Source organism: Rhipicephalus sanguineus, chromosome 9 (assembly GCF_013339695.2).
Source record: "Rhipicephalus sanguineus isolate Rsan-2018 chromosome 9, BIME_Rsan_1.4, whole genome shotgun sequence".
Lineage (NCBI taxonomy): Eukaryota > Metazoa > Arthropoda > Arachnida > Ixodida > Ixodidae > Rhipicephalus > Rhipicephalus sanguineus.
Window position 1 is genome coordinate 19,294,642 of NC_051184.2, and position 8,592 is coordinate 19,303,233.

General features: G+C 44.9%; 1 long non-coding RNA gene across 1 annotated transcript; it reads right to left on the reverse strand.

Moving 5' to 3' along the window:
• Positions 1 to 871: 871 nt before the first annotated feature.
• LOC125759796 (uncharacterized) lies at positions 872 to 5,456 on the reverse strand. Its single transcript, XR_007417489.1, has 2 exons — positions 2,407 to 5,456; positions 872 to 1,832 (listed from the first exon to the last, which is right to left on the reverse strand). It is a non-coding gene; the product is annotated as an uncharacterized LOC125759796 (long non-coding RNA).
• Between the last annotated feature and the right edge of the window lie 3,136 nt (positions 5,457 to 8,592).

Genomic DNA, 8,592 nt, shown 5'->3' on the forward strand with positions numbered 1-8,592 from the left:
CAATCAAAGTGCGAGGGCGAATTCAATTTGAAGTGCATGGACACTGAATATGACAAATGAGTTCTGTGGAAAGCACAGTAGGTATAAGTAGCTTATAACCAGCTGCAAGTAATGTTTTTTCTTTCAAGTTTGATTTTCACAAATACATATTAAAGCAGAATCTTCTGCTAAAAGCTGCTGCACGTTTCCACGGGACCCATATGCCACATTCTGTGTGCTTTGACTTTTCAACTAATTGGCCCTTAACACTGCCCATTGCTAGCCTACTGGCTATCTCAGTTGTAGAGAAACAGCCCTGGAAAGGTGTTGGTTCCAGGCTTGAGCCCAGGAACAGTACAAATTTTTTGTCTGCCTTTCTGAGAAATCAGTATGGATTTCCTGGTAGCCTTGTGCAAAACAGGTGGATGGCCATTTTTCAATTCAAAATAACTTGTTCTCTACACAGATGATGTATGCGAACACAACTTGATGCCTTGAATCATGTCTGGATGAGCTGGGCTTGGAGCATGTAGCCAAATGTGATGGTAGGAGCTCCAAGTGAATGTTCTCAAATGTTCATTGTTTCAGTGCTCCCAGAACGAGGAAAAAGCTGGGACACAGCACTGTGTGCCTTGGCTTCTTTCCTCGCATTGTAACATAATGAAGTAGTACCAACTAGCCCAGTTCATTGCGCTCTAAAATGTGTTTAGCTACTTGTGATGCCGTTCAGACCAATCTGCTTGGCACATTCACAGGTAGCAATAGAACAGAGGGCTGCCGAGATAGCAAAGCCATAAATGCAAGGCCTGCGCGTGCACATCTGAGCTTGCAGAGATAGTGTCCTGATGTGCAATAAATGCAATTTTTTGGGCAATAAAGGTGTGATGACATATGCAATTTCTACATTTATTTGCTGCAATACAGAAACGTTCTCGATTTGTTCGAGTAGTGATCAGCATTTATGAAAGATTATTAATGCAAGGTCATGCTATATGTATTACTTTCAATTGAAAGACCCTGCGGCACAATCTTAATTATACAAAAGTAATATACAGCCAGCAGAGTCAACATGCGGCGCACAACTCCTCTCAAGTTTCAAGGAGGCTATCAGTGCTATCTTGGTAACAGTGGGGAGCATTCGCAACCAGCCGGACAACACATGGGTGGCCCTGAAAAGGGCCGTTTCATGGCAGGCAGCATTTGGCAAGGTTCAGTAAGGTTGAAAGTCGGGTGAATTGGTGACAGAGCATCTGAACACGTAAAGCAGCGCACAGAAAAAAGACACAAGAGGATTAATATGATTCAACAGGACAACTGTTGCACTTGCCACTAGTTTATTCTTTTAAAAAATATGTATATACATACCCACAAGTGCACCACATGCAACTATGACTTTTGCTCATAACGGTGCTTAAAAAAAATTTGAATGTTGTGCACTTGTGCATATGTGTATTACCCCCTCCTTTTTTTTCCCTTCAAAATAAGCTAATTGCAAGTGCAGTGGTTGGCCTGTTGAATTGTATTCCTCCTTTCATGTCTTGTTTTTGTGCGCTGCTTCACACATTAAGATGAGCTAAAGCAGTCTTGGTTCATGTTGGGAAGGTAGGCGAAGGAATTTGCTGCACTCGCAGGACTTCGTGGCCTTTTGTGTTGCAGTGGCTGCACTTCAGCACCCTGTAGCAGATACCCAGCTCGCTGTGTCCATGTGACTTCACTCCAGGTCCGAAGTCACGGGCAAGAGAACTGACGATGATTTTGGCCAGCTGATCGATCCCTTGGCCTCTGTGCACATGGTACCCATCAATTGCTAAGAGCGCACGTCGTGGCTCTTTCGAGGAATTGAGAAACCGATGCTGTGGGAACAAAAAAAATTAGTGCAATTAGGAAAAATGTGATGCATTGAGACAAGAAAGAACTTGCAGATCAACTGAAGTCACTAAACAAAAAGAAAGGGAAGTGAACAACATGGGACCACAGCCTACAGTTTCATAAGATAATGGAAAAATTTGGCAACATAACGTGTTGCTAGTATGCTGCAATGTGAAAATTTTTCACTGCTAGATGGGGCTCAGCCGGAACTTTTGAAATCAATACACGCTCCTTTGAAAGTTTGCATTGCCCCTGTATATGTGGCTTGCACCAGTATCACAGCTTGAAATTACATAGCCATCCACCCCGTGTGTCGAAAACGAAACTAAAACGGAACTAAAACCAAAAAACAACAAAAAAAAAGATATTTTTGGCCGGAACGAAAATAACAAACGTTATCTATTATTTCGTTCCAGAGTGAAACCGAAATATTTTTTATCAGTTTTCAGTTCCTGGGAAAACTTGGTGATCTGGAACAACCGAGGTCATGCAATGTGAGCAATAATACATATGTCAGGGTATAGTGTTAGCGCTTATCTCATGCAAGAATTCTCATACAAGACAACCAATTGGTCAGGCTGGCTTCAGCTGGGTTCCCTGGCTCGCTCGTCACCGGAGTCGCTGAAAGCCTCTTGCAAAAAATGAAGAAAAGGGCTCCTAGGGCCGCTGCTGAGGTCCCTCGTGAAGAGGTCAGACCGGTGGCCGTGCCGTATGTGCACAAGTTGGCCCATAACCTGAAAAAGGTTGCGAGCAGACATGGTGTTCCGCTCGTTTTTTCTGTGCCCAGGAAGCTCGGAGGGCTTTGCTCTCAAATAGGAAAAGAAAAAGAAAAAGACCTTCAGAATGTAAGAGGCTGTGGAACTCGACATGGGCTATCCTACACGAAATGTGCTGAAGGGGTAGTATACGAGATTCCTCTTGCGTGCGGCTGCTCCTATATTGGACAAACCGGCAGATGCCTAAATGAGCGAATCAGGGAACACGAACGAAATGTAGAGCAAAATAAACAGGGCCCCAATTTACCTAAGCACATTAGGCAGTGCCCGTCAAGCTCTTGTGGACCGCGATTTACTGACGTGCGGGTTATCGCTAAAAGCTCAGGCCAAACTGCCAGAGAATTAATGGAAGCATTTTTTATCGATAAAAAAGGTGACATGTGCGTCAGCGACACGTCTATAGTATTGTACAAATCAGAGAAAAAGTTCATTGAACATGCTTTATCCCGCCCCCATTGATGGCAATACAACTTTCTGCGCACGCGCTGAGGACGACATATATTTATATGTGAATTTCTGCGAATAAACTTCAGTTGTTAGTGGCGCTCCGTCCCGTGTCCTTTCTTGTGTTTGTCCTGCTTTGCGCCTTAAAAATCATTATGAAGAATTCCAAAGTTAAGATGTTCAAATTTTATGAAAAATGAAAAGAGTGGCAACCAGAGCTGTTTATATTAATGCAAGTGGACTTTCGTGTGCCAGTCACACTAGTGTGGAGAGGGCATTCTCGGTGCTAAAGTTTGTTTTATCAGAACAGCGGTCTTGCACCCTCGATGACTGGCTGCTTCTGAGAAAATGCTCACTCCCTTGACACAAAACATAGAACCTGCTCAGAAAATTTGTAATTCACTTTTGAGAAATTTAAATACAGTAACTTGGAAGGGTGCTAGTTTTGGGGTTTTGTGTGGCTGGCCCAGAAGCCCCTCAGGGACGAGACCAAGACAGACCAGCAACCATCTTTACTCTGCCGAGCCTCGGCCGCAACTGCCCGCTGCCAGTGGCTGCTGAGTGCGAGCTGCGAGCGCACCATCGCTCATCATTCTCTTCTTCTACGGCCAGCACGCTCGCAGCCACCGCTTCTATACTGCCCCCTCCCCTCCGGTGAAACTGGGGAGGAGGGCGCAGTAGCCACTATCCTTGGCCACAGCGGACAGCATGTGGCGTGCACGACCACACGTCGGCACGGTTCGTCCACCACGTAACCAAGGTCCCGGTGTTGTCCGTGGCAACTGGGGGCTCCGGGGCTCCGCATCCATTTTCGGGTTAGCAGTCGTCGTGGCAGCCGCCTTGCTGCCGCAATTTGTGGTTGCCTGCTCTTTCCTGTTGCTGACCTCTGGTTCTTCCTTCCTATACGTGTATAGAAGCGTATAGACAAGTATAAAAGCGGCGGCTGCAAGCGCGTCGTCCGTAGAAGAAGAAAACGAACAATAGCACGCTCGCAGCTCGCAGTTGTGGCCGAGACTCGGCGGAGTAAAGATGGCTGCTGGTTTGTCTTGGTCTCCTCCCTGACGGGTTTCTGGGCCAGCCACAGCCACAACACCCCACATAGCTCGCGCTAGTCTGTAGCAATTCGTCGTACAGTTACTTGCGCTCCTCTGAAGAATGCGGGAAGAACGTGTTTTACCCATCCCACGTTCTTAAGAGGAGCGCAAGTTTACCACAAATCTTATGTTTTTATCGTTACTTTACCTTCAAATTTTCGCATAAAAATAAGAACCGTTACAAAACATTTTTTTTTTAGTTCCGGAACAGAAACGGAACTTTTTTCGGTGGAACGAAACTAAAACCGAAACGAAAAACATTTCGTTCCGACACCCTGCATCCACCATTGCGATGAATCACTACTGAAAGCTGACCAACCACCACTGAAGCTATAGTGACAGTACTAGAATATGTACCGTACTTACTCGAATCTAGGCCGCTCTCGATTGTAGGCCGACACTCGAAATTCGCAAGGCCAGAAAAAAAAAAAAAACTTAATCATGGTACTCGAATCTAAGCCAACCCCCCACTTTCGCACGTTTTTTATAAAAAAACATCAGCTTAGATTCGAGTAAATATGGCACATGCATTTCAGATTCAATTAATGGTTGCCTGCACATTTGTATAATGCCCCAACTGCTTTGACACTAACGCAAGGAAGCAGCAGCCAACGAAAATAAATATGAATATTTCAGCCTGTCATACATGGAGAACACGTGCAAGCATCCAATGTTCATATGTGAAAGACAACAGTGTTCAAGGAGAGAGCCTGGTGCGGATAATAGAAGAATTTTGACACAGCAAGCCTGTGATGTACACTTCACTACATAGTCAAAAGTCTGATAAAAACTTGTCAGATGGGGAAGGTACCAGATTAACATATTAGAACGCGCCTCAAATTTTTTAAAAGTACATAAAATTGATGCTTCGGGACCACTATGGTCCCATTGCTCACACTAAAAAAAGCATCAGTGGGGCGCCTATGTATAGCCTATGTGCCACAGCGTGCAGGTAGGGCAAATTACCAAATGTACAGCTAGTTCCACATTTTTCCGATTTCATAAAGATTCCATGAGCAAACATGAAGATTACTACTTTGTAGCAGATAGAGTGTATTCAGATAACATCGGTGCATGTCTGTGGACCCCTTTAATTTCGCTGAAAAAAAAAAATATTTTGCTGTATGAGTCCCTAGGGCCACGAAACCAATGTTAGTTTTGCGAAAAAAAAAATTTGCCTAAGTCAAAAAAATTTGGACGGAAGTCTTCACTCAGCAGAACTGCTTTTCGCGAATTTCCCGAAAATACGATTTTGACGAGATCCTACAAAAATTATTGCAGCTGCGAGTCAATTTTTCTTGGCTTACTGTAACGTGCATTTATAAGATGTTATGTTGCAGTTCTGTTGCCCATAACTTATGCAAAAGAAGTTGCAAATATGGCACCCATTGCTCTTTCAGATTTTTTCACTCCGCGTCTATAATACTCGAAATTTCCCAAATTTTCCAGAGATTTGCCACGCATTAGGTTAACCATTGTGCTAAGTATGATTGCCGAGGATGATGTCAGACGCAAACCATAAATGCATATGGTAAGAAACGTCTCTAAAAATAAAATACTTCGAAATTCAGTTTAAAAAAAAGGCCATCTTCAATTTTCTTTAAACTCCCCAGAATTAAAGCCAAGTGTGTGCTCTAACTTAATCTCTAAAAACATGTTGCATTATTTTTGTTAGATAGGAGTTACAAAGCCACCAAAGTGTCCAAATTGACGTCAAGTTCACACACAACCACTTAAAGGGGTGGTGCCATCAAATTTGTGGCTTGTGCATTCTTTGTTGCAAACATTTCTTATTGATCTAGGAAGCATGAGACACACTCCCAAATTCATGTATTCTCTCGAAACTATTTCACATCGCCTTATTTGTATGAACGACTTTCGGTTTCGGTTTCTGGGCGACAAGTTGGACACCGACATCACCGTGTAGGAAGCTAGAACAAGTGCACCCACAAAGTTGTGACACATGCAGTGCTGCATTGTCTGCTCTCGCACACAGATGCAAGCAACCGTCCGGACGCCTTCAAAACTTGCTAAAATCCTCCATCATCCGCAGATGGTCGGCGAGCTTTCAACAATGACTGGTAAAACCCGCTTTGTCTACGTAACCCAACAGCAGCACCACATTAGTGAAAAGATGCTGCGTGGAGTTTTGCACAAAACTCTCCACAGAATGGTACTGCACTGTTAAACGGAACGTCTCAAACAAAGGTGAAAACCACCTAACGTTATGGAAATAGCAAGCAGTATTGAATCCATTGCAAGAGACTCTTGTCTGCTGAGACAGTCATTTCATAACAACTGACCTACCTTCATTTTAGAGACTAAAAACATGAATTCACTTCACAAGTGCAACCAGTACTTGCTGGAAGCAATCCACACTAACCAGCTGCTGAACTCACTGAATATTGGCATGACTCTGCTGCTCACTACCCGAGGCCAGCAAATGCTGCAATGACATTGCTGTGCCTATAGTGGGGTACAACTTTAGAAGACAGGAGAGGCCCCGCCCAGATGACCGAAGCACAGCAGCCAGTTGCCTCCGCGACTAAAGAAATAGTCCTGCTAGGCATGTTAGGCATGTTCTCCGTCGGCGGGGTCACCGGCCGTCCGGCTCATGACGTCACCTGAAGTGCGCACCTATTGGTGGAGGCTCGTATGCATCCGCCTTTGAGGGGAAAATGCCGCTGCCTTCTAAAGTTGTACCCGACTATAGCTAATGAAAGCTGCGATGTTGAGAGGGTTCTTTCAGCTGAGGTACAGAGTCGTCCACTTCCACCTTGAACACCGCACCGTGCGGCCAGCACTCCGCGAAGCGCCTCTCGGTTGCTTGGGTAACTAGCGCGTATGCGCAGTGACAGCTCTAGGCGGAGCCTTCGCAGCGTCGTCTGCTAAAGCGCGGCAGCTCTGCCGAATTGTACTTGCTTTGCGGTGAAGCTAACTTCGCTCTTGCTATGCGCATGCAAATCCAGCATCAGGCACGGTTCAGAAGAAGCGAAGCGACTGCACCTTGTTCCGTCTAGCTTTTGCTGCTAGTGTTTTCTTTCATTTCTGGATGCGATCTCACAACCAATAAACCTCGGTCCGTGCATGAGTAAACTTTCACAGCCGCGCTTGAACTCCTACAACTAAGCAACTCAGCTCCTTTGAGCCCAGTAGCCAGAATGTTCCCGCTGCTCACGCAAATGTTTTTGATCAGCTTCAAAGCTAGGCGCCGCAAAATTGGCGATAAATGCATGGTAAGGTCTGACATAACAGCTTTAAATGTGCGAAAGTTTGGATTGTTATCGCCTGAAACAAAGGATGTGAGCAATTTGCCAATTTCAGGCAAGTTACATTACTATTCAGGTGTTATCAGCACTGCTGCCTTCATGCGCTAGCGAATTTAACTCGCCAATACGCCGCCCTAATTTGCTACTCATGTGCAACCATGCTTATTCGTACCATTCATGCAGAAAAATGAAGAAGCATTCTAATAGAGTTTTCAGCTGAACTCATATCATGCAATCAGTTTCACCAAAGAAGCGCCGCTGACAATGATTACTTCTGGAAGCAGGCGCTGAATAAAGCTTGACTCCCTTTTATTGCTAGGTGACCCAAAGCACCGCGTATCGCTTTATATATTTCTTGGCTCAAACTTTAGCACGAAGCAGAAAGCTTTCCGTGAGCCTTCAATTCACAGCGCAAACTTATTTTTTTTATTGTCGACTTTGTGTCGCCAAACTTCAGCTGATGAAAACAACCGTGTGAGTAGCGGGAATATTCTAACTGTAGGGCACAAAGCATCTGAGTAGCTTAGTTGCGGGAGTGCCAGCCCGGCTTGACGATCTCACTCATGCACGGCCAAGGTTTATTACTTGTAAGATCGCATGCAGAAAAAGAAAACAGTAGGAGAAAAGCAGTGCGGAAACGAGGCGCAGTCGCTGCGCTTCTCGATTTCCATGAGATTAAGTTACCCTCATCGAAGAGCAAGCGCGAGGGGCGGAGCCATGCGCTTTGCAGACGACGCGCGCGAAGGCACCACTACAGTTGTCACTGCGCTTGCGTGCCCAGCCGCCGCGAGAGAAGCTCCGCGGGAGCGTTGGCTGCACGGTGCGGTGCTCAAGGTGGAAGTGGATGCCTCTGAACATCAAAGGTGAGACAGCTCTCGAATGAAGACCAACATGCTGCACATGCAAATGGCAATGTACGTTAACAAGGACGCGTTAAAAATCGGTGATCAGCTTTTTGTGAATTAAAGGGTCTTTTCCTAGATGTTATCAAGGCTCTTTACTGTCCTTTTGACTTATCAATTTGGGTAAATGTATTTCATGTAGCATTTTAAAACTAAACCCCCCCAAAAACAGCAGTTCAATGATGGTTCACGAAAAATGTGATTTCTCTCAAATTATCAGCTTGAAAAAATGCACCCAATTTTACCTTAATTTAAAAAA